Raw genomic sequence first — 26,512 nt, 5'->3', positions numbered from 1 at the left:
AAAAAACTGAAGTTCGGGCGGGTTCGGATTCCGAGGAACCGAACCCGCTCATCTCTAGTGGAATTTCCAGTTCATTTTGATGAACATCATCTTTTCCACATTTTGAGGAAGTGGCCTCCTACCCTGATTGTTGATAAAGTTCCAGGCTCTGTTGAAAACGCTTTTTGAGTACATGCTGGAGAGTGGGCAGCTAATGTAATACAAAGCAAGTTTGTACAAGTGCCTCCAAATTGTGTTTTTTTTTCCTTCTAGTACTCAAAGGGACTCTGTGACATGCCTAGTTGTACGCTGTCATTTTAATAATCCTCCATAATTTTTGGTTGTTGACTGCATCAGATAGAGTTACGGTAGAGGTATCACTAATTTGGGGCAATTCTTTTAGACCCAACCAGGGTCCACATATAATGGGATGCAATTTGATTAAAAAATGTGAGTTTTGCCCTAAACTCGCACGTTTTTTGTTCATCTTGCAAATGTAATATGATGCAAATGTGAGTAAATTCAAATTTTTCATTCTTCCTAAAAACTCACAATCGACAACTCGCATCCAGATGTTTTCCAATAGAAAAGATAGATCTCGCGCAATGTAATGCAATGCAAGATTTTAACTCGCACCCAAAACTTTACTAAATAACACAAAAAATTTAGACCACGTTCAGGTAGGCAAGTTTCATATTATATTTACTTGAAAACATTTAAACACAGCAGAACACCATAATTAGCACTGACATCACAATATCTGACACAACCACATCCATTGCACCTGTGTTGATGTATAATAATTGATCATGTAACAACTGAATAATTTTAGCACAGCTTAACCCACTACTCCACAATGACACCCCTATTTCTCATACGTCCTAGAGGATGCTGGGGACTCCAAAAGGACCATGGGGTATAGACGGATCCGCAGGAGCTTGGGCACACTATAAAGACTTAAACTGGGTGTGAACTGGCTCCTCCCTCTATGCCCCTCCTCCAGACCTCAGTTAGACTTTGTGCCCAGGAGTGATGGGACATACATTAGGGGAGCTCTCCTGAGTTTCTCTAAAAGACTGTATGTTAGGTTTTTTATTTTCAGGGAGACCTGCTGGCTACAGGCTCCCTGCATCGTGGGACTGAGGGGAGAGAAGCAGGACCTACTTCTTCTTAGTTCAAAGGCTCTGCTTCTCGTCTACTGGACACCATAAGCTCCAGAGGGTTCGATCACTTGGTGCGCCTAGCTGCTTGTTCCCGGAGCCACGCCGTCACTCCACTCACAGAAGCCAGAAGAAAGAAGTCGGGTGAGTATTAGAAGAACAAAAGACTTCAGTGACGGCAGAAGACTTCAGTAACGGAGGTACAGCGGTCAAGTTGCACTCTATGCTCCCACACACAATGGCACTCTCAGGGTGCAGGGCACTGGGGGGGAGGGAGCGCCCTGGGCAGCAGGTTGCTGATTTCTTCTAAAGGCTGGCGTAAAAGCATATCATTCCCCCGCCAGCATATAACTTATATCTGTGACTCTCTGGCGGGGCCGGGGCTCCACGTCCCAGACGCCCGCCAGCATGTGGTAGCGCACTACGGCCATTTCTTCCCCGCCGCCGGTTCTCACGGGTGCAGGGCGCTGGGGGGGGGAGCGCCCTGGGCAGCATTTTACAGGTGATTGTGATTGTAATGCTGGCGGTGCCGGGGCTCCGTGTCCTGCCCCCCGCCAGCGTGTGATAGCGCACTACGCGCCATTTCTCCCCCGCCGCCGGCACTCACGGGTGCAGGGCGCTGGGGGGGGGGGGGGGGAGCGCCCTGGGCAGCATTTTACAGGTACTTGTGATTGTAATGCTGGCGGTGCCGGGGCTCCGTGGTAGCGGCGTGCCATTTTCCCTCCAGCGCCGGCTCCATGGGTGCAGGGTGCTGGGGTGGAGTGCTCTGGGCAGCATTTGTTGATTCATCCCGGGCGGGGGAACATACCCGGACACCAGGTGTATTCACCCCGCCAGGGCACCGCAGTGTGCACGCTGCGCTCCATCGCTCCCACACACAAACGATTTCCGTGGGTGCAGGGCGCGGAGGGGGGCACCCTGGTCTGCGGTTTTGTACATATAGGGGTGTATACAGGGGGTTAATCCCTGTATGTAAACCCCAGCTCAAATTAAGGTTATGTATAGGTTTGAGCGAGCTTAAGCGCACCGGAAAGGGGTGGAGTTTAGCCCTCATAGAGTCAGCGCCATTTTCCTCAGATCCCCACCAGAGGGGGGGGGCACAGTGTTTTAATGCTATATGGTTATCATATAGCATTATGTTTTATAATGGACGCTTAATCACTCATATTACATAAATTCACTGGTTCCCTGGTTGTACCCACTATTGGTTAGACGACATGTCAGCAAGGGTGAGCGTTTTGGCATAAGCTGCTGTGGGGATAACTGTTTGTGTGCTTAAACAGTAAACACGATAGGGGAGATACAGTTGTTTATGGATGCCCTGTCAGCATCAACGGTGTTTCCTGGGCAAAGAATTATCACATTACTGTCACTAAGGACCTGACAGGTCTGGACAATCCACTTGCGTATAGGTTATATCTATATGTGTATATATGTAGATATGGGTTATATATGCATGGTTAGGATATATGTGTTTTATTGTGTATTACATGATGTATATCCTTGAATGCTGAAATAATGGTGTTCTTATCATGTGCTGATCGCTCTGTTGATTAAGCTCTAGATTGGCCGTGACGAGTTGGTTTCGATCCTCTCAAGGAGTCCGAATATTATTCTCTTCACAACGCGGAGAGAAAAATTATGACAGTCAACTCCTGGTCGACGCAGAGCCCAGTCGCAAAGGATCATACACAGGCAGCTAAGTGAAATTTGATTTCTATACTTTGACCTTATTTGCACTGTATGCACTTGAGGGAGTGTTGTAGTCGGATAGGCATCCGATAGAATTATCCTACCCAGAGTGGGTAGGCTTACCTATGTTTATTCTTCCTTATAACATTACAGCAGGCTGCCACGTGACAGCACGTGGTGTGACCGGAAAAATGCGGAGGATGTTTTCGGGAGATGCTGGTGGGAGGTATACAGCTGTTTGGGGTGGCCTCTGTTCAGTCAGTCTCGGCGGTTTCCACTGGTAAGTCTACCTTCGTGAGTTAGCCTCCTTCACAACGGGTGGTGACGCATTCTTTTGTGGGATGCAGTCGTTTGACGGGTTCGATACCGTTCTTTATCCTTTTTCTGTGCAGACAGTGGAAGATGGAAAGGTAAGTGTTCTGCAGCCTTGTTGGGTTTGCAGAAGTGGATGTCGTTTTCTGTTTCCACTACATCCATCACTTGTCGCTGAGTCTATCTGACTGGTCTCCACTCCGGTGACCACTGGTCTACTAATTTTCAGTTAGTCCGGGAATAGACTAGGACCTGTGAGTTATTTATAGAAGCCAAAGGGGAACACTCTGAGTTACGGTGGTTTCCCCTTACGGCTTTTTCTAATAGATTTTTCCTTTCCCCTTTGGAAGGGGAGGTAGTGCGCGACGCCATACAGAGGTGCGTCAGGTTCAGGACATTGGCTGGTTGTCCCTGTATAAAGGTGCAAATCGTTGTTTCTCTCTGACTGTTCTTCGGCACAGGGATTGGCTGTTGTTCCCAACGACGCAGATGTCAAAAGTGGGTTTCAGAGTAGATACTGACCGGTTAAGGTTCGGTGTTTTTCCTGTGGAAAGAGGTCTGAGGATCCAGAGTTGGATCGGTTTTGAGGTGACACCTCTTCAATATGTTCCGTTAATAAGACAGATGGGTGCGGCCTAGGAGGCCTTTTTCGGTGACCAGGTCTAATACCAGAGTGGTTTTCATGGGACCAGTTGGAAATGCGGTTCGGGTCTCACCTGCGCATGAACCGGGATAATCCAAACGGCCAGGACAGCGCTCCTGTGGTGTCTGCTCGGTTCTTTCTTCTAGAGAAATGAAGGTTAGGGAACCAGGTTTAGATCCTGGTATCCGTGCGTACAGATCTCCGAAGCTGGGTAGCAGTCCGTAGCACCAGAGGATACGGTCAAGTTGGGAAACTTGTCTGCTGTAAGCTTTCTTGAATTAAGAGCTATTTTGAACGAACGTATTCTACGTGTTCTGCCCGTGTTAGTTCTGCCAGACAACTTGTCAGCAGTGGCGTAAGTAAGCCGCTATGGTGGAACAAGGAGCAAAGCGGCAATGGCGGAAAATGCACAGTTTGCAGTTGAGTGGGAAGTCTGGTAAACGCTATATTGGCAGTCTTCGTTTCGGAGATAAACGACGGAGAAATAGATTTCCTCTGCGGACACGGTATCCAGCCGGGAAAACTTCAGTCATCATCGAGAAACTTTCCCAGACGTGACAAGTATTTGAGGAGTGTCACAATTGGACATGTTGGCGTCTCGCCTCAACGAGGGGCCTCAGGAGATTAGTCCAAGTCAAAGGACATTCAAGATATAGCAGTGGACATCCTCGTGACACCGTGGGTGTTTTTAGTCGATCTATGTGGCCTCTCCGCTTTCACTTTTCTGACAGTGGTAAGCGTAAGATGATCAACGGTTCCAGTGATTCTCTTGAATCCGGTCTAGCCAGCAAGGGTTGACTATCCAGTTTTTCATGGCTTACTCATAGAAGATTACTGCCCTCTTCCTCTATGTGAGGTAATGTTAAACAAGATCAGGGCGTGTATCCGGACTTACCGCGACTGCGTCTGACGGCGGGGCGGTTGAATGCCATATCCTAAGCCGAACGGGTGTTCCCAGGGAAGTCGTTTCCTCAATTATTCAGGCTAGGAAGGAACTGACGGCAAAGCGTTACTACCGTAGTTGGACTAATTATGTGTCTCGGTGGGTATTCCAGGAAGGCTCCTATGGAGGACTTTCAGCTAGGTCGTGCTTATCCATACGTTACAAGCCGGTGTGGAGGCAAGCCTAATAAGTTTCTTTACAAAATTTCTCTCTTGGAACGTGGTCAGGCTATTGGCTTTGACGTCCGCAAGGCGGGTGTCGGAAGTGGTGGTTTTGTCTCACAAAAACCTTGTTTGATCTTTCAGGTGGATAGAGAGGAAATGAGTACTCGGTTGGTAGTTCTACCAAGAGTGGTTTCTGGGTTTCGCTGAAATCGGCCTATTTTTGTTCCCGGTGGTTACTTAGGCTTTCGCTGCTTTGAATTCCCTCGCTCTGGCCAGGGATTTGAGTATGTAGGTCATCAATTTGGCTCAGTTTGGAGAAACAGAGGCTCTGTTTGTCTGGTATGTTCCCAGCATGGTTTGGGAGACTGCGTTATGCAGTCTGTTACGCGCTTAATCTGTGATGAGGTTTGGCAGGTTTGTTCTACGGCTGAATTGCTGTCACCGAAGTCGGTGGAGGTCCATTCTTTTGGGAAGATGGGTTTTTCTTGGGCGGATGCCCAAGGAGTCTCGGCGGTTCAATTTTGCCGAGCGGTTTCTTGGTCGGGTTCAAACGCTTTTGCTTTGCTTTACAAGTTTGATGCCCTAATTTTTGGGGACCTTATGGTTGCTCATTCGGTGCTGCAGAGTCCGCACTCTCCCGCCCATTTTGGAGCTTTGGTATAAACCCCATGGTCCTTTTGGAGTCCCCAGCATCCTCTAGGACGTATGAGAAAATAGGATTTTAGTACCTACCGGTAAATCCTTTTCTCTTAGTCCGTAGAGGATGCTGGGCGCCCGTCCCAGTGCGTACTGTGTCTGCAGTTATTGCTTTTGGTTACACCCTGGTGGTGTGTCTTCTCTGTCTGGCGGTTGCTATCGTTGTTCATGACATGGCGTGCGGGGTCTTATTTTTGCTTATGTGGACACAATGGTTGTGTTACATATTCTCTCAGCTTGTGGCTGTGTTTTGTTCATACTGTTGGCGGGTATTCTACTGAATGCCACGTTCTACGGTGTGTTTGAGGTGTGAGCTGGTTTGACACTCACCGTGTTATAACAATAAATTCTGTCCTCGAAATTGTCCATCTCTCCTGGGCACAGTTTTCTAACTGAGGTCTGGAGGAGGGGCATAGAGGGAGGAGCCAGTTCACACCCAGTTTAAGTCTTTATAGTGTGCCCAAGCTCCTGCGGATCCATCTATACCCCATGGTCCTTTTGGAGTCCCCAGCATCCTCTACGGACTAAGAGAAAAGGATTTACTGGTAGGTACTAAAATCCTATTATCTACCACATCCACAGCTATTGCACCTGTGTGGGTGTAACAATGGCATTGATGCTATCTTATTTGGAGCTGTATATCTGTGGTCTGTGCCAGAGGAGGGCTCAGGAGTGACACCAGATCAGGTTCTTATTAGGATGCGTGCCAGACATAGAGAGAGGGTGGACCTGGAATCCCTCTCAGGTCAGGAGGTGCTTCAGTTGTTCAGGCTCTATCGCACAAATCTCCTGAACATACTGTATATGAGCAGGTAGGAGATGATTTGGATCGTTTGGCTGGCAGCAGCAATGCAGTGCCTGGGCTGCATAACTGAATGTGTGCACTGCCCTTTTTGCCTCAGGCTCTTATCAGTCTGTGAGTTCATGGATGTTGGGGATTACATAAGCCACTTTCTCCAGGCATTTAACTCCAAAGTATTAGCTGACTTGAAGAAGTTGTGGTGTACATACATCTTATTCCCCAGTCATGAGTCTGAATGGCAGGACCTCAAGGTAGCTTTCTATAGGCTCTAATCGTTCCTTAATGTGCTGGGAGCCTGGGGTGAATTGGTCATAGGAGTCCCCAGGAAGATTCCTGGTAGGCAAATGTCTGTGGGGCCTGTTTTGTGTGTTGTCCTGTCGATCCACCCCCCTCACGAAAGACAGCACACTGCACTCAGTAGTACACTGCATTGTTCCCATTCATTCTGTTAACCCATTTCTGCAGTACAGTAACTCTGCCATACAGTGATGCTACTATGGCTATACAGTATGTTATACCTCTTGTGCTGCCCATGGGGGTCATTCCGAGTTTTTCGCTCGTTATTTTTTTGTCGCAACGGAGCGATTAGTCGCTAATGCGCATGCGAGATGAGCGGGTTCGGTTTCTCTGAATCCGAACCCGCCAGAACTTCATGTTTTTTTTCACGGGTCCGAGCGACTCGGATCTTCCCGCCTTGCTCGGTTAACCCGAGCGCGCCCGAACGTCATCATGACGCTGTCGGATTCTCGCGAGGCTCGGATTCTATCGCGAGACTCGGATTCTATATAAGGAGCCGCGCGTCGCCGCCATTTTCACACGTGCATTGAGATTGATAGGGAGAGGACGTGGCTGGCGTCCTCTCCGTTTAGAATAGATTAGAGAGACACTTGATTTACTAATTTTGGGGAGCATTAGGAGTACTCAGTACAGTGCAGAGTTTTGCTGATAGTGACCACCAGTTTTATTTATAATCCGTTCTCTGCCTGAAAAAAGCGATACACAGCACACAGTGACTCAGTCACATACCATATCTGTGTGCACTGCTCAGGCTCAGGCCAGTGTGCTGCATCATCTATTATCTATATATAATATTATATATATCTGTCTGACTGCTCAGCTCACACAGCTTATAATTGTGGGGGAGACTGGGGAGCACTACTGCAGTGCCAGTTATAGGTTATAGCAGGAGCCAGGAGTACATAATATATTATATAGTGAGTGACCACCAGACACACAGTGCAGTTTATTTAATATATCCGTTCTCTGCCTGAAAAAAGCGATACACACAGTGACTCAGTCAGTCACATACCATATCTGTGTGCACTGCTCAGGCTCAGGCCAGTGTGCTGCATCATCTATATATATTATATATCTGTCTGACTGCTCAGCTCACACAGCTTATAATTGTGGGGGAGACTGGGGAGCACTACTGCAGTGCCAGTTATAGGTTATAGCAGGAGCCAGGAGTACATAATATTATATTAAAATTAAACAGTGCACACTTTTGCTGCAGGAGTGCCACTGCCAGTGTGACTAGTGACCAGTGACCTGACCACCAGTATATATAATATTAGTAGTATACTATCTCTTTATCAACCAGTCTATATTAGCAGCAGACACAGTACAGTGCGGTAGTTCACGGCTGTGGCTACCTCTGTGTCGGCACTCGGCAGCCCGTCCATAATTGTATATACCACCTAACCGTGGTTTTTTTTTCTTTCTTTATACATACATACTAGTTACGAGTATACTATCTCTTTATCAACCAGTCTATATTAGCAGCAGACACAGTACAGTGCGGTAGTTCACGGCTGTGGCTACCTCTGTGTCGGCACTCGGCAGCCCGTCCATAATTGTATATACCACCTAACCGTGGTTTTTTTTTCTTTCTTTATACATACATACTAGTTACGAGTATACTATCTCTTTATCAACCAGTCTATATATTAGCAGCAGACACAGTACAGTGCGGTAGTTCACGGCTGTGGCTACCTCTGTGTCGGCACTCGGCAGCCCGTCCATAATTGAATATACCAGTGACCTAACCGTGGTTTTTTTTTCTTTCTTTATACATACATACTAGTTACGAGTATACTATCTCTTTATCAACCAGTCTATATATTAGCAGCAGACACAGTACAGTGCGGTAGTTCACGGCTGTGGCTACCTCTGTGTCGGCACTCGGCAGCCCGTCCATAATTGTATATACCAGTGACCTAACCGTGGTTTTTTTTCTTTCTTTATACATACATACTAGTTACGAGTATACTATCTCTTTATCAACCAGTCTATATATTAGCAGCAGACACAGTACAGTGCGGTAGTTCACGGCTGTGGCTACCTCTGTGTCGGCACTCGGCAGCCCGTCCATAATTGTATATACCACCTAACCGTGGTTTTTTTTTCTTTCTTTATACATACATACTAGTTACGAGTATACTATCTCTTTATCAACCAGTCTATATATTAGCAGCAGACACAGTACAGTGCGGTAGTTCACGGCTGTGGCTACCTCTGTGTCGGCACTCGGCAGCCCGTCCATAATTGTATATACCAGTGACCTAACCGTGGTTTTTTTTTCTTTCTTTATACATACATACTAGTTACGAGTATACTATCTCTTTATCAACCAGTCTATATATTAGCAGCAGACACAGTACAGTGCGGTAGTTCACGGCTGTGGCTACCTCTGTGTCGGCACTCGGCAGCCCGTCCATAATTGTATATACCAGTGACCTAACCGTGGTTTTTTTTTCTTTCTTTATACATACATACTAGTTACGAGTATACTATCTCTTTATCAACCAGTCTATATATTAGCAGCAGACACAGTACAGTGCGGTAGTTCACGGCTGTGGCTACCTCTGTGTCGGCACTCGGCAGCCCGTCCATAATTGTATATACCACCTAACCGTGGTTTTTTTTTCTTTCTTTATACATACATACTAGTTACGAGTATACTATCTCTTTATCAACCAGTCTATATATTAGCAGCAGACACAGTATAGTGCGGTAGTTCACGGCTGTGGCTACCTCTGTGTCGGCACTCGGCAGCCCGTCCATAATTGTATACTAGTATCCAATCCATCCATCTCCATTGTTTACCTGAGGTGCCTTTTAGTTGTGCCTATTAAAATATGGAGAACAAAAATGTTGAGGTTCCAAAATTAGGGAAAGATCAAGATCCACTTCCACCTCGTGCTGAAGCTGCTGCCACTAGTCATGGCCGAGACGATGAAATGCCAGCAACGTCGTCTGCCAAGGCCGATGCCCAATGTCATAGTACAGAGCATGTCAAATCCAAAACACCAAATATCAGTAAAAAAAGGACTCCAAAACCTAAAATAAAATTGTCGGAGGAGAAGCGTAAACTTGCCAATATGCCATTTACCACACGGAGTGGCAAGGAACGGCTGAGGCCCTGGCCTATGTTCATGGCTAGTGGTTCAGCTTCACATGAGGATGGAAGCACTCAGCCTCTCGCTAGAAAAATGAAAAGACTCAAGCTGGCAAAAGCAGTAGCACCGCAAAGAACTGTGCGTTCTTCGAAATCCCAAATCCACAAGGAGAGTCCAATTGTGTCGGTTGCGATGCCTGACCTTCCCAACACTGGACGTGAAGAGCATGCGCCTTCCACCATTTGCACGCCCCCTGCAAGTGCTGGAAGGAGCACCCGCAGTCCAGTTCCTGATAGTCAGATTGAAGATGTCAGTGTTGAAGTACACCAGGATGAGGAGGATATGGGTGTTGCTGGCGCTGGGGAGGAAATTGACCAGGAGGATTCTGATGGTGAGGTGGTTTGTTTAAGTCAGGCACCCGGGGAGACACCTGTTGTCCGTGGGAGGAATATGGCCGTTGACATGCCAGGTGAAAATACCAAAAAAATCAGCTCTTCGGTGTGGAGGTATTTCACCAGAAATGCGGACAACAGGTGTCAAGCCGTGTGTTCCCTTTGTCAAGCTGTAATAAGTAGGGGTAAGGACGTTAACCACCTCGGAACATCCTCCCTTATACGTCACCTGCAGCGCATTCATAATAAGTCAGTGACAAGTTCAAAAACTTTGGGTGACAGCGGAAGCAGTCCACTGACCAGTAAATCCCTTCCTCTTGTAACCAAGCTCACGCAAACCACCCCACCAACTCCCTCAGTGTCAATTTCCTCCTTCCCCAGGAATGCCAATAGTCCTGCAGGCCATGTCACTGGCAATTCTGACGAGTCCTCTCCTGCCTGGGATTCCTCCGATGCATCCTTGCGTGTAACGCCTACTGCTGCTGGCGCTGCTGTTGTTGCCGCTGGGAGTCGATGGTCATCCCAGAGGGGAAGTCGTAAGCCCACTTGTACTACTTCCAGTAAGCAATTGACTGTTCAACAGTCCTTTGCGAGGAAGATGAAATATCACAGCAGTCATCCTACTGCAAAGCGGATAACTGAGTCCTTGACAACTATGTTGGTGTTAGACGTGCGTCCGGTATCCGCCGTTAGTTCACAGGGAACTAGACAATTTATTGAGGCAGTGTGCCCCCGTTACCAAATACCATCTAGGTTCCACTTCTCTAGGCAGGCGATACCGAGAATGTACACGGACGTCAGAAAAAGACTCACCAGTGTCCTAAAAAATGCAGTTGTACCCAATGTCCACTTAACCACGGACATGTGGACAAGTGGAGCAGGGCAGGGTCAGGACTATATGACTGTGACAGCCCACTGGGTAGATGTATGGTCTCCCGCCGCAAGAACAGCAGCGGCGGCACCAGTAGCAGCATCTCGCAAACGCCAACTCTTTCCTAGGCAGGCTACGCTTTGTATCACCGCTTTCCAGAATACGCACACTGCTGAAAACCTCTTACGGCAACTGAGGAAGATCATCGCGGAATGGCTTACCCCATTTGGACTCTCCTGTGGATTTGTGGCATCGGACAACGCCAGCAATATTGTGTGTGCATTAAATATGGGCAAATTCCAGCACGTCCCATGTTTTGCACATACCTTGAATTTGGTGGTGCAGAATTTTTTTAAAAACGACAGGGGCGTGCAAGAGATGCTGTCGGTGGCCAGAAAAATTGCGGGACACTTTCGGCGTACAGGCACCACGTACAGAAGACTGGAGCACCACCAAAAACTACTGAACCTGCCCTGCCATCATCTGAAGCAAGAAGTGGTAACGAGGTGGAATTCAACCCTCTATATGCTTCAGAGGTTGGAGGAGCAGCAAAAGGCCATTCAAGCCTATACAATTGAGCACGATATAGTAGGTGGAATGCACCTGTCTCAAGTGCAGTGGAGAATGATTTCAACGTTGTGCAAGGTTCTGATGCCCTTTGAACTTGCCACACGTGAAGTCAGTTCAGACACTGCCAGCCTGAGTCAGGTCATTCCCCTCATCAGGCTTTTGCAGAAGAAGCTGGAGGCATTGAAGAAGGAGCTAAAAGGGAGCGATTCCGCTAGGCATGTGGGACTTGTGGATGCAGCCCTTAATTCGCTTAACAAGGATTCACGGGTGGTCAATCTGTTGAAATCAGAGCACTACATTTTGGCCACCGTGCTCGATCCTAGATTTAAAGCCTACCTTGGATCTCTCTTTCCGGCAGACACAGGTCTGCTGGGGTTGAAAGTAGTGATGAGCGGGTTCGGTTTTACTCGGTTTTACTCGGTTTTACTCGGTTCTCAAAACGGCATCTTATTGGCTCACGGATGTCACGTGTTTTGGATAGCCAATAAGATGCCGTTTTGAGAACCGAGTAAAACCGAGTAAAACCGAACCTCGCTCATCTCTAGTTGAAAGACCTGCTGGTGACAAAATTGTCAAGTCAAGCGGAACGCGACCTGTCAACATCTCCTCCTTCACATTCTCCCGCAACTGGGGGTGCGAGGAAAAGGCTCAGAATTCCGAGCCCGGCCGCTGGCGGTGATGCAGGGCAGTCTGGAGCGACTGCTGATGCTGACATCTGGTCCGGACTGAAGGACCTGACAACGATTACGGACATGTCGTCTACTGTCACTGCATATGATTCTCTCAACATTGATAGAATGGTGGAGGATTATATGAGTGACCGCATCCAAGTAGGCACGTCACACAGTCCGTACTTATACTGGCAGGAAAAAGAGGCAATTTGGAGGCCCTTGCACAAACTGGCTTTATTCTACCTAAGTTGCCCTCCCACAAGTGTGTACTCCGAAAGAGTGTTTAGTGCCGCCGCTCACCTTGTCAGCAATCGGCGTACGAGGTTACATCCAGAAAATGTGGAGAAGATGATGTTCATTAAAATGAATTATAATCAATTCCTCCGCGGAGACATTGACCAGCAGCAATTGCCTCCACAAAGTACACAGGGAGCTGAGATGGTGGATTCCAGTGGGGACGAATTGATAATCTGTGAGGAGGGGGATGTACACGGTGATATATCAGAGGGTGAAGATGAGGTGGACATCTTGCCTCTGTAGAGCCAGTTTGTGCAAGGAGAGATTAATTGCTTCTTTTTTGGGGGGGGTCCAAACCAACCCGTCATATCAGTCACAGTCGTGTGGCAGACCCTGTCACTGAAATGATGGGTTGGTTAAAGTGTGCATGTCCTGTTTTGTTTATACAACATAAGGGTGGGTGGGAGGGCCCAAGGACAATTCCATCTTGCACCTCTTTTTTCTTTTCTTTTTCTTTGCATCATGTGCTGATTGGGGAGGGTTTTTTGGAAGGGACATCCTGCGTGACACTGCAGTGCCACTCCTAGATGGGCCCGGTGTTTGTGTCGGCCACTAGGGTCGCTAATCTTACTCACACAGTCAGCTACCTCATTGCGCCTCTTTTTTTCTTTGCGTCATGTGCTGTTTGGGGAGGGTTTTTTGGAAGGGACATCCTGCGTGACACTGCAGTGCCACTCCTAGATGGGCCCGGTGTTTGTGTCGGCCACTAGGGTCGCTAATCTTACTCACACAGCTACCTCATTGCGCCTCTTTTTTTCTTTGCGTCATGTGCTGTTTGGGGAGGGTTTTTTGGAAGGGACATCCTGCGTGACACTGCAGTGCCACTCCTAGATGGGCCCGGTGTTTGTGTCGGCCACTAGGGTCGCTTATCTTACTCACACAGCGACCTCGGTGCAAATTTTAGGACTAAAAATAATATTGTGAGGTGTGAGGTATTCAGAATAGACTGAAAATGAGTGTAAATTATGGTTTTTGAGGTTAATAATACTTTGGGATCAAAATGACCCCCAAATTCTATGATTTAAGCTGTTTTTTAGTGTTTTTTGAAAAAAACACCCGAATCCAAAACACACCCGAATCCGACAAAAAAAATTCGGTGAGGTTTTGCCAAAACGCGTTCGAACCCAAAACACGGCCGCGGAACCGAACCCAAAACCAAAACACAAAACCCGAAAAATTTCAGGCGCTCATCTCTATGCGCAATGTCCGCAGTGCGACTGCGCCAAGTAAATTTGCTATGCAGTTAGGTATTTTACTCACGGCATTACAAGGTTTTTTCTTCATTCTGGTGATCGTAATGTGATTGACAGGAAGTGGGTGTTTCTGGGCGGAAAACAGGCCGTTTTATGGGAGTGTGTGAAAAAACGCTACAGTTTCTGGGGAAAACGCGGGAGTGGCTGGAGAAACGGAGGAGTGTCTGGGCGAACGCTGGGTGTGTTTGTGACGTCAAACCAGGAACGAAACTGACTGAACTGATCGCAGATGCCGAGTAAGTGTGGAGCTACTCAGAAACTGCTAAGAAGTGTCTATTCGCAATTCTGCTAATCTTTCGTTCGCAATTTTGATAAGCTAAGATTCACTCCCAGTAGGTGGCGGCTTAGCGTGTGCAAAGCTGCTAAAAGCAGCTTGCGAGCGAACAACTCGGAATGACCTCCCATGTCGGGCCACTTACAGTATATAAAATCTTACAGGGCCACTTTTAGATCCAAATATATTAAGCCTTAAAAAGTGATAAAGTGTAAAGGGATAAAGCGTGATAAATGAGCAGCCAGTCCACTTCCTAACTGCCATCTTACAGGCTTTGTTTGAAAAATGGCAGTTAGGAGCTGGTTGGCTACTCATTTATCACTCTTTATCCCTCTCCACTTTATCGCTTGTTAAAGCTTAATACATTTGGGCCTTAGCTCCCAATCCATCAATGGTCTCAGACAATACTGCAGCAAAAGACGCAAGATAGGCTACAATTGCATACAATCAGGTCCTATGAGGAGGGATCCCACTGGTTTTCCATCCCAATCCGCCCCTGCGGAGAGCTATAGACTGCACCCACATTGAGATGAAATCACCACACTCGAACTATGTCTATGTAAATAGAGATGGCTACCACTCCCTCAATGTGCAGGTGGTTTGTGATGCTAACCTCCGTATTCTCTGTGTAGTTGCAGGTTACCCAGAGTCTTGCCATGATTCCTATATCCTGTGCAATTCAGCGCTGTGGGAGAAGTTTGAGGAAGGAAACATGCCGGAGGGCTAGCTACTTAGTATGTGTCATTTGATATAACCTTATTCATGTTTTTTTTTAACAGCTGTAACTACTTGACTGCATATTTGTTTGAGCTATATACTTTAATGCCTACCACAGACACTGAATGCTGTTATGATGTTATTGCTCCATATGCTAGAATGTGTATATTTAGACATTTCAATTCATAAACAGTAAATGTGTACTGTAGTTTTAAATGGTGTATATCTATACATGCTACTGTTCCTTTAACCACTTAACTGACGATTAATTTAGCCGAAAACCACTCCAAAATTGTTGTTTTTTTAATGAGTGAATTAGGTGAAGAACATGAATTTAACCCTATCCCAAATGATTTTAGTTAAAAAAATATATTTATTTTTTATATATAATTTTTAAACATCGAAACATCGATCAGGAACATCACGACCGTCGGAACATTGGGAACATCGCGGCCATTGCGGCTTTCATTATGAAAGCTGGGACACTCTCCCCAGTGGCTGCTATTGTCTGCAGCCGCTTGAGGGGCGGATCCTGCCGTGCTGACCAATCAGCGGTGATCGGCAGCACGGCAATCAGTGGGGGAGAGTGCAAGGAGGCAGAGGGACCTTCCGGTCCCTCTGACAGCAGCAGCGGAGGAAAGTTTATCTTCCCTGCCGCTGCTAACACCCTCTATCTGACTGGTCGAATCCTGTGCGACCAAGGCAGATAAAACACTTGCAGGCATGGTCGCATCTGATTGGTTAAATGTGTATTAAACCTTTTTTTGGTTTGAAAAAGTATTCACAATAAAAATTCACACCTTTTCTCCTCTCTCTCAATACAGGTGATTCAGGATATGAGTGTCAGACTTGGCTTATGGAACCACTGTCAAAACCACAAGGCCCTTCTCAACACCAGAACAACAGTGCCACCCGAAATGTAATTGAGTGAACATTTGGCAGCTGAAGAGCAGGTTTAGTTGTTTGTGCCCTACATTACGATGCAAGAAAAGTAGCTGACATCATCCAGACGGGCTGCCTGTTACAGTATTGTGGAGGAACCGGGCCCAATAACAGCAGGTGGTATGGTAATACACAGGGGGAATGAGGTTTGTCAGAAAATTATATGCCAGTATTTTTCAGGTAAGTGTGCTTAAATTGAATGTTTTTTTTTTTTTATAATACCATTTACTAAATTATTTACTTGAATGGTTTGTTTTTCATTAAAAGTTGTTAATTTCAGAAATGGTGTAATGGCCTTGGAAAATATTGGCAAAAGTTGACTGACATACGTATTTTGTTCTCTGTTGTTTTGGTAAGTGTATTGAAAATAATGTAAAAAACATGTCTGTTGTGTGTTTTCATAAACCACAAATGATTATTTGGTTTAAGTCTATATAGTAGAGATGTGCGGCGGGCACTTTTCATGTTTTGTGTTTTCGTTTTGGTTCTGGTTCCATCCTCGTGTTTGGATCTGGATTGGTTTTGCCAGAACCACTCTCTCGTGTTTTGGTTTTGGATCTGGATGAATTTTAGAAAAAACATAAACAAATCTAAAATCATATAATTTGGGGTAATTTTGATCCTACCGTATTATTAACTTCAATAACATTAATTTCCAGTCTATTCTGAACACCTCACACCTCACAATATTGTTTTTAGGCAAAAAGGTTGCACAGAGGTCGCTGGATGACTAAGCTAAGTGACACAAGTACTTAGCCCATCTAGGAGTGGCACTGCAGTGTCAGACAGGATGGCAGATTTAAAAAATAGGCCCCAAACAGCACGTGGTGCAAAGAAGAAAAAGAGGTGCAATCAGGTAGCTGAATGGCTAAGCTAAGCGACATAAGTGTGCGGCACAAACACTTGGCCTATCTAGGAGTGGATGATTTAAAAAAAACAACATAAAAACAGCTAAAATCCCAGAATTTGGGGGTAATTTTAATCCCACTGTATTATTAACCTCAATAACATTCATTTCCACTCCTTTCCAGTCTATCTGAACACCTCACAATATTGCAAAGTTGCAAGGAGGTAGCTGTATGACTAAGCTAAGCGACACAAGTGTTCGGCACAAACAACATTGGACGTGCTGGAATTTGCCCAGATGTAATACATGCACAATATTGGTGGCACAGGAGAGCATACCCCTAAATGAATGTGCTCCCCTGGAAGTAAAGTAGAGTTGTGTGTAAAGCCAGGTACACACTTGAAGCCAGGTACACACTTGAAGAAATGCTCCATGAGCGATATCATCTGTGTTTCCACAATTTCATTGTTAGCAGAATTTGCTATCCTTACTGAATTAGCCCATTTATCTCTGGGCTGCAGAGCTGCAGATTCCCCCCTGCATGCAAGCCAATATAGCACCAGATCAGGTCCTTATTAGGATGCGTGCCAGGCGTAGAGAGAGGGTGGACCTGGACTCCCTCTCAGGTTAGGAGGTGGTTCAGTTGTTCAGGCTCTATCGCACAAATCTCCTGAACATACTGTATATGAGTAGGTAGGAGATGATTTGGATCGTTTGGCTGGCAGCAGCAATGCAGTGCCTGGGCTGCATAACTGAATGTGTGCACTGCCCTTTTTGCCTCAGGCTCTTATCAGTCTGTGAGTTCATGGGTGTTGGAGATTACATAAGCCACTTTCTCTAGGCATTTAACTCCAAAGTATTAGCTGACTTGAAGAAGTTGTGGTGTACATACATCTTATTCCCCAGTCATGAGTCTGAATGGCAGGACCTCAAGGTAGCTTTCTATAGGCTCTAATCGTTCCTTAATGTGCTGGGAGCCAGGGGTGGATTGGCCATAGGAGTCACCAGGAAGATTCCTGGTAGGAAAATGTCTGTGGGGCCTGTTTTGTGTGTTGTCCTGTGGACCCAACCCCCTCACGACAGACAGCACACTGCACTCAGTACACTGCATTGTTCCCATTCATTCTGTTAATCCATTTCTGCAGTACAGCAACTCTGCCATCCAGTGATGCTACTATGGCTACACAGTATGTTTTACCTCTTGTGCTGCCCATGTCGGGCCACTTACAGTATATAAAATCTTACAGGGCTACTTTTAGATCCAAATATATTAAGTAGTGATGTGCACCGGACATTTTTCGGGTTTTGTGTTTTGGTTTTGGATTCGGTTCCGCGGCCGTGTTTTGGATTCGGGTGCGTTTTGGCAAAACCTCCCTGAAAATGTTTTGTCGGATTCGGGTGTGTTTTGGATTTGGGTGTTTTTTTTACAAAAAACCCTCAAAAACAGCTTAAATCATAGAATTTGGGGGTCATTTTGATCCCATAGTATTATTAACCTCAATAACCATAATTTCCACTCATTTTCAGTCTATTCTGAACACCTCACACCTCACAATATTATTTTTAGTCCTAAAATTTGCACCGAGGTCGCTGTGTGACCCAAGTGGCCGACACAAACACCTGGTCCCTCTAGGAGTGGCACTGCAGTGTCAGACAGGATGGCAGATTTAAAAAATAGTCTCCAAACAGCACATGATGCAAAGAAAAAAAGAGGTGCACCAAGGTCGCTGGATGGCTAAGCTAAGCGACACAAGTGGCCGACACAAACACCTGGCCCATCTAGGAGTGGCACTGCAGTGTCAGACAGGATGGCACTTCAAAAAAATAGTCCCCAAACAGCACATGATGCAGAGAAAAAAGAGGTGCAATGAGGTAGCTGTGTGACTAAGCTAAGCGACCCAAGTGGCCGACACAAACACCTGGCCCATCTAGGAGTGGCACTGCAGTGTCAGACAGGATGGCAGATTTAAAAAATAGTCCCCAAACAGCACATGATGCAAAGAAAAAAAGAGGTGCACCATGGTCGCTGGATGGCTAAGCTAAGCGACCTGCTGTAAATGGCTGACACAAACACCTGGCCCATCTAGGAGTGGCACTGCAGTTTTCTAGTGAGAGGATGAGTGCTTCCATTCTCATGTGAATCTGAACCACTAGCCATGAACATAGGCCAGGGCCTCAGCCGTTCCTTGTCACTCCGTGTCGTAAATTGCATATTGGCAAGTTTACGCTTCTCATCAGACGCTTTTAATTTTGATTTTTGGGTCATTTTACTGAACTTTTGTTTTTTGGATTTTACATGCTCTCTACTATGACATTGGGCATCGGCCTTGGCAGACGACGTTGATGGCATTTCATCGTCTCGGCCATGACTAGTGGCAGCAGCTTCAGCACGAGGTGGAAGTGGATCTTGATCTTTCCCTATTTTACTCTCCACATTTTTGTTCTCCATTTTTTAATGTGTGGAATTATATGCCAGTAATATATCAATAGCAATGGCCTACTACTATATATACTGCGCACAACTGAAATGCACCACAGGTATGGATGGATAGTATACTTGACGACACAGAGGTAGGTAGAGCAGTGGACTACTGTACCGTACTGCTATATATTATATACTGGTGGTCAGCAAAATTATGCACTGTCCTCCTACTATATATATACTGCGCACAACTTAAATGCGCCACAGGTATGGATGGATAGTATAATTGACGACACAGAGGTAGGTAGAGCAGTGGCCTACTGTACCGTAATGCTATATATTATATACTGGTGGTCAGCAAACTGTGCAAAACTGAAATGCACCAAAGGTATGGATGGATAGTATAATTGATGACACAGAGGTAGGTAGAGCAGTGGCCTTCTGTACCGTACTGCTATATATTATATACTGGTGGTCAGCAAAATTATGCACTGTACTTCTACTATATACTACAATGCAGCACAGATATGGAGCGTTTTTCAGGCAGAGAACGTATAATACTGGTGGTCACTGGTCACTGGTCAGCAAAACTCTGCACTGTACTCCTCCTATATAATACTGCCGGTGCCCAGTTCCCACAATAAAGCAGTGTGAGCACAGATATATGCAGCACACTGAGCACAGATATGGAGCGTTTTTAAGGCAGAGAACGTATAATACTGGTGTTCACTGGTCACTGGTCAGCAAAACTCTGCACTGTACCCCTCATATATAATACTGCTGGTCCCCAGTCCCCACAATAAAGCAGTGTGAGCACAGATATATGCAGCACACTGAGCACAGATATGGAGCGTTTTTCAGGCAGAGAACGTATAATACTGGTGGTCACTGATCACTGGTCAGCAAAACTCTGCACTGTAATCCTCCTATATAATACTGCTTGTCCCCAGTCCCCACAATAAAGCAGTGTGAGCACAGATATATGCAGCAGACTGAGCACAGATATGGAGCATTTTTCAGGCAGAGAACGTATAATACTGGTGGTCACTGGTCAGCAAAACCCTGCACTGTACTCCTCCTATGTAATACTGCTGGTCCCCAGTCCCCACAATAGCAGTAAGCACAGATATTTGCAGCCCCCTGAACAAAACTGAGAGGACGCCAGCCACGTCCTCTCACTATCATTTCCAATGCACGAGTGAAAAATGGCGGCGACGCGCGGCTCCTTATATAGAATCCGAATCTCGCGAGAATCCGTCCGCGGGATGATGACGTTTGGGCGCGCTCGGGTTAACCGAGCAAGGCGGGAGGATCCGAGTCTGCCTCGGACCCGTGTAAAATGGGTGAAGTTCGGGGGGGTTCGGATTCCGAGAAACCGAACCCGCTCATCACTAATATTAAGCATTAAAAAGTGATAAAGTGGAAAGGGATAAAGCGTGATAAATGAGCAGCTAGTCCACTTCCTAACTGCCATCTTACAGGCTTTGTTTGAAAAATGGCAGTTAGGAGCTGGTTGGCTACTCATTTATCACTCTTTATCCCTCTCCACTTTATCTCTTGTTAAAGCTTAATACATTTGGGCCTTAGCTCCCAATCCATCAATGGTCTCAGACAATACTGCAGCAAAAGACGCAAGATAGGCTACAATTGCATACAATCAGGTCCTATGAGGAGGGATCCCACTGGTTTTCCATCCCAATCCGCCCCTGCAGAGAGCTATAGACTGCACCCACATTGAGATGAAATCACCACACTTGAGCTATGTCTATGTAAATAGAGATGGCTACCACTCCCTCAATGTGCAGGTGGTTTGTGATGCTAACCTCCGTATTTTCTGTGTAGTTGCAGGTTACCCAGGGTCTTGCCATGATTCCTATATCCTGTGCAATTCAGCGCTGTGGGAGAAGTTTGAGGAAGGAAACATGCCGGAGGGCTAGCTACTTAGTATGTGTCATTTGATGTACCCTTATTCATGTTTTTTTTAACAGCTGTAACTACTTGACTGCATATTTGTTTGAGCTATATACTTTAATGCCTACCACAGACACTGAATGCTGTTATGATGTTATTTCTCCATATGCTAGAATGTGTATATTTTGACATTTCAATTCATAAACAGTAAATGTGTACTGTAGTTTCAAATGGTGTATATCTATTAGTGATGAGCGGGTTCGGTTCCTCGGAATCCGAACCCGCCCGAACTTCAGGTTTTTTTACACGGGGCCGAGCGACTCGGATCTTCCCGCCTTGCTCGGTTAACACGAGCGCGCCCGAACGTCATCATCCCGCTGTCGGATTCTCGCGAGGCTCGGATTCTATCGCGAGACTCGGATTCTATATAAGGAGCCGCGCGTCGCCGCCATTTTCACACGTGCATTGAGATTGATAGGGAGAGGACGTGGCTGGCGTCCTCTCTGTTTAGACTAGAGTACTAGAGAGAGACACTAATTTTGGGGAGCATATTATTAGGAGGAGTACTACTTGCTGCAGATAGTGTGACCAGTGACCACCACCAGTTTAATTAATCCGTTCTCTGCCTGAAAAAAAACGATACACAGTGTGACACAGTCACATACCATATCTGTGCTCAGCCCAGTGTGCTGCATCATATGTAATACTGTATATCATTATCTGACTGTGCTGAGTGCTCACTGCTCACACAGCTTAATTGTGGGGGAGACTGGGGAGCAGTTATAGCAGAGTACATATTTTAAGTACAGTGTACACTTTTGCTGCCAGAGTGCCACTGCCAGTGTGACTGACCAGTGACCACTGACCACCAGTATTGTGATTGTCTGCTGACCACCAGTATATTGTGATTGTCTGCCTGAAAAAGTTAAACACTCGTCATGTGGTGTTTTTATAAACGCATTCTGCAGACAGTGTCCAGCAGGTCCGTCATTACATAATATATACCTGTCCGGCTGCAGTACTAGTGTGATATATATATATTTTAAATTTTATCTCATTATCATCCAGTCTATATTAGCAGCAGACACGGTACGGTAGTCCACGGCTGTAGCTACCTCTGTGTCGGCAGTCGCTCGTCCATCCATAATTGTATACCACCTACCCGTGGTTTTTTTTTCTTTTCTATCTTCTTGATACTAGTAGCTTACTTTAGGAGTCTGCAGTGCTGAGTCTGACAGACAGTGTCCAGCAGGTCCGTCATTACATAATATATACCTGTCCGGCTGCAGTACTAGTGTGATATATATATATATTTTAATTTTATCTCATTATCATCCAGTCTATATTAGCAGCAGACACAGTACGGTAGTCCACGGCTGTAGCTACCTCTGTGTCGGCAGTCGCTCGTCCATCCATAATTGTATACCACCTACCCGTGGTTTTTTTTCTTTTTCTATCTTCTTGATACTAGTAGCTTACTTTAGGAGTCTGCAGTGCTGACAGACAATGTCCAGCAGGTCCGTCATTACATAATATATACCTGTCCGGCTGCAGTACTAGTGTGATATATATATATATTTTAATTTTATCTCATTATCATCCAGTCTATATTAGCAGCAGACACAGTACGGTAGTCCACGGCTGTAGCTACCTCTGTGTCGGCATTCGCTCGTCCATCCATAATTGTATACCACCTACCCGTGGTTTTTTTTTTCTATCTTCTTGATACTAGTAGCTTACTTTAGGAGTCTGCAGTGCTGAGTCTGACAGACAGTGTCCAGCAGGTCCGTCATTACATAATATATACCTGTCCGGCTGCAGTACTAGTGTGATATATATATATATTTTAATTTTATCTCATTATCATCCAGTCTATATTAGCAGCAGACACAGTACGGTAGTCCACGGCTGTAGCTACCTCTGTGTCGGCAGTCGCACGTCCATCCATAATTGTATACCACCTACCCGTGGTTTTTTTTTTTCTATCTTCTTGATACTAGTAGCTTACTTTAGGAGTCTGCAGTGCTGAGTCTGACAGACAGTGTCCAGCTGGTCCGTCATTACATAATATATACCTGTCCGGCTGCAGTACTAGTGTGATATATATATTTTTTTTAATTTTATCTCATTATCATCCAGTCTATATTAGCAGCAGACACAGTACGGTAGTCCACGGCTGTAGCTACCTCTGTGTCGGCAGTCGCTCGTCCATCCATAATTGTATACCACCTACCCGTGGTTTTTTTTTCTTTTTCTATCTTCTTGATACTAGTAGCTTACTTTAGGAGTCTGCAGTGCTGAGTCTGACAGACAATGTCCAGCAGGTCCGTCATTACATAATATATACCTGTCCGGCTGCAGTACTAGTGTGATATATATATATATATTTTAATTTTATCTCATTATCATCCAGTCTATATTAGCAGCAGACACAGTACGGTAGTCCACGGCTGTAGCTACCTCTGTGTCGGCAGTCGCTCGTCATCCATAAGTATACTAGTATCCATCCATCTCCATTGTTTACCTGAGGTGCCTTTTAGTTGTGCCTATTAAAATATGGAGAACAAAAATGTTGAGGTTCCAAAAATAGGGAAAGATCAAGATCGACTTCCACCTCGTGCTGAAGCTGCTGCCACTAGTCATGGCCGAGACGATGAAATGCCATCAACGTCGTCTGCCAAGGCCGATGCCCAATGTTATAGTACAGAGCATGTAAAATCCAAAACACCAAATATCAGTAAAAAAAGGACTCAAAAATCTAAAATAAAATTGTCGGAGGAGAAGCGTAAACTTGCCAATATGCCATTTACCACACGGAGTGGCAAGGAACGGCTGAGGCCCTGGCCTATGTTCATGGCTAGTGGTTCAGCTTCACATGAGGATGGAAGCACTCAGCCTCTCGCTAGAAAAATGAAAAGACTCAAGCTGGCAAAAGCACAGCAAAGAACTGTGCGTTCTTCGAAATCCCAAATCCACAAGGAGAGTCCAATTGTGTCGGTTGCGATGCCTGACCTTCCCAACACTGGACGTGAAGAGCATGTGCCTTCCACCATTTGCACGCCCCCTGCAAGTGCTGGAAGGAGCACCCGCAGTACAGTTCCTGATAGTCAGATTGAAGATGTCAGTGTTGAAGTACACCAGGATGAGGAGGATATGGGTGTTGCTGGCGCTGGGGAGGAAATTGACAAGGAGGATTCTGATGGTGAGGTGGTTTGTTTAAGTCAGGCACCCGGGGAGACACCTGTTGTCCGTGGGAGGAATATGGCCATTGACATGCCTGGTGAAAATGCCAAAAATATCAGCTCTTCGGTGTGGAAGTATTTCAACAGAAATGCGGACAACATTTGTCAAGCCGTGTGTTGCCTTTGTCAAGCTGTAATAAGTAGGGGTAAGGACGTTAACCACCTCGGAACATCCTCCCTTATACGTCACCTGCAGCGCATTCATAATAAGTCAGTGACAAGTTCAAAAACTTTGGGCGACAGCGGAAGCAGTCCACTGACCAGTAAATCCCTTCCTCTTGTAACCAAGCTCACGCAAACCACCCCACCAACTCCCTCAGTGTCAATTTCCTCCTTCCCCAGGAATGCCAATAGTCCTGCAGGCCATGTCACTGGCAATTCTGACGAGTCCTCTCCTGCCTGGGATTCCTCCGATGCATCCTTGCGTGTAACGCCTACTGCTGCTGGCGCTGCTGTTGTTGCTGCTGGGAGTCGATGGTCATCCCAGAGGGGAAGTCGTGAGACCACTTTTACTACTTCCACCAAGCAATTGACTGTCCAACAGTCCTTTGCGAGGAAGATGAAATATCACAGCAGTCATCCTGCTGCAAAGCGGATAACTGAGGCCTTGGCATCCTGGGTGGTGATAAACGTGGTTCCGGTATCCATCATTACTGCAGAGCCAACTAGAGACTTGTTGGAGGTACTGTGTCCCCGGTACCAAATACCATCTAGGTTCCATTTCTCTAGGCAGGCGATACCGAAAATGTACACAGACCTCAGAAAAAGAGTCACCAGTGTCCTAAAAAATGCAGCTGTACCCAATGTCCACTTAACCACGGAGATGTGGACAAGTGGAGCAGGGCAGGGTCAGGACTATATGACTGTGACAGCCCACTGGGTAGATGTATGGACTCCCGCCGCAAGAACAGCAGCGGCGGCACCAGTAGCAGCATCTCGCAAACGCCAACTCTTTCCTAGGCAGGCTACGCTTTGTATCACCGGTTTCCAGAATACGCACACAGCTGAAAACCTCTTACGGCAACTGAGGAAGATCATCGCGGAATGGCTTACCCCAATTGGACTCTCCTGTGGATTTGTGGCATCGGACAACGCCAGCAATATTGTGTGTGCATTAAATATGGGCAAATTCCAGCACGTCCCATGTTTTGCACATACCTTGAATTTGGTGGTGCAGAATTATTTAAAAAACGAGAGGGGCGTGCAAGAGATGCTGTCGGTGGCCAGAAGAATTGCGGGACACTTTCGGCGTACAGGCACCACGTACAGAAGACTGGAGCACCACCAAAAACGCCTGAACCTGCCCTGCCATCATCTGAAGCAAGAAGTGGTAACGAGGTGGAATTCAACCCTATATATGCTTCAGAGGTTGGAGGAGCAGCAAAAGGCCATTCAAGCCTATACAATTGAGCACGATATAGGAGGTGGAATGCACCTGTCTCAAGCGCAGTGGAGAATGATTTCAACGTTGTGCAAGGTTCTGATGCCCTTTGAACTTGCCACACGTGAAGTCAGTTCAGACACTGCCAGCCTGAGTCAGGTCATTCCCCTCATCAGGCTTTTGCAGAAGAAGCTGGAGACATTGAAGGAGGAGCTAACACAGAGCGATTCCGCTAGGCATGTGGGACTTGTGGATGGAGCCCTTAATTCGCTTAACAAGGATTCACGGGTGGTCAATCTGTTGAAATCAGAGCACTACATTTTGGCCACCGTGCTCGATCCTAGATTTAAAACCTACCTTGGATCTCTCTTTCCGGCAGACACAAGTCTGCTGGGGTTCAAAGACCTGCTGGTGAGAAAATTGTCAAGTCAAGCGGAACGCGACCTGTCAACATCTCCTCCTTCACATTCTCCCGCAACTGGGGGTGCGAGGAAAAGGCTCAGAATTCCGAGCCCACCCGCTGGCGGTGATGCAGGGCAGTCTGGAGCGACTGCTGATGCTGACATCTGGTCCGGACTGAAGGACCTGCCAACGATTACGGCCATGTCGTCTACTGGCACTGCATATGATTCTCTCCCCATTGAAAGAATGGTGGAGGATTATATGAGTGACCGCATCCAAGTAGGCACGTCAGACAGTCCGTACTTATACTGGCAGGAAAAAGAGGCAATTTGGAGGCCCTTGCACAAACTGGCTTTATTCTACCTAAGTTGCCCTCCCACAAGTGTGTACTCCGAAAGAGTGTTTAGTGCCGCCGCTCACCTTGTCAGCAATCGGCGTACGAGGTTACTTCCAGAAAATGTGGAGAAGATGATGTTCATTAAAATGAATTATTATCAATTCCTCCGTGGAGACATTGACCAGCAGCAATTG

Source organism: Pseudophryne corroboree, chromosome 8 (genome assembly GCF_028390025.1).
Source record: "Pseudophryne corroboree isolate aPseCor3 chromosome 8, aPseCor3.hap2, whole genome shotgun sequence".
NCBI classification, from domain to species: domain Eukaryota; kingdom Metazoa; phylum Chordata; class Amphibia; order Anura; family Myobatrachidae; genus Pseudophryne; species Pseudophryne corroboree.
Note: the sequence above shows the minus strand (reverse complement) of the source record.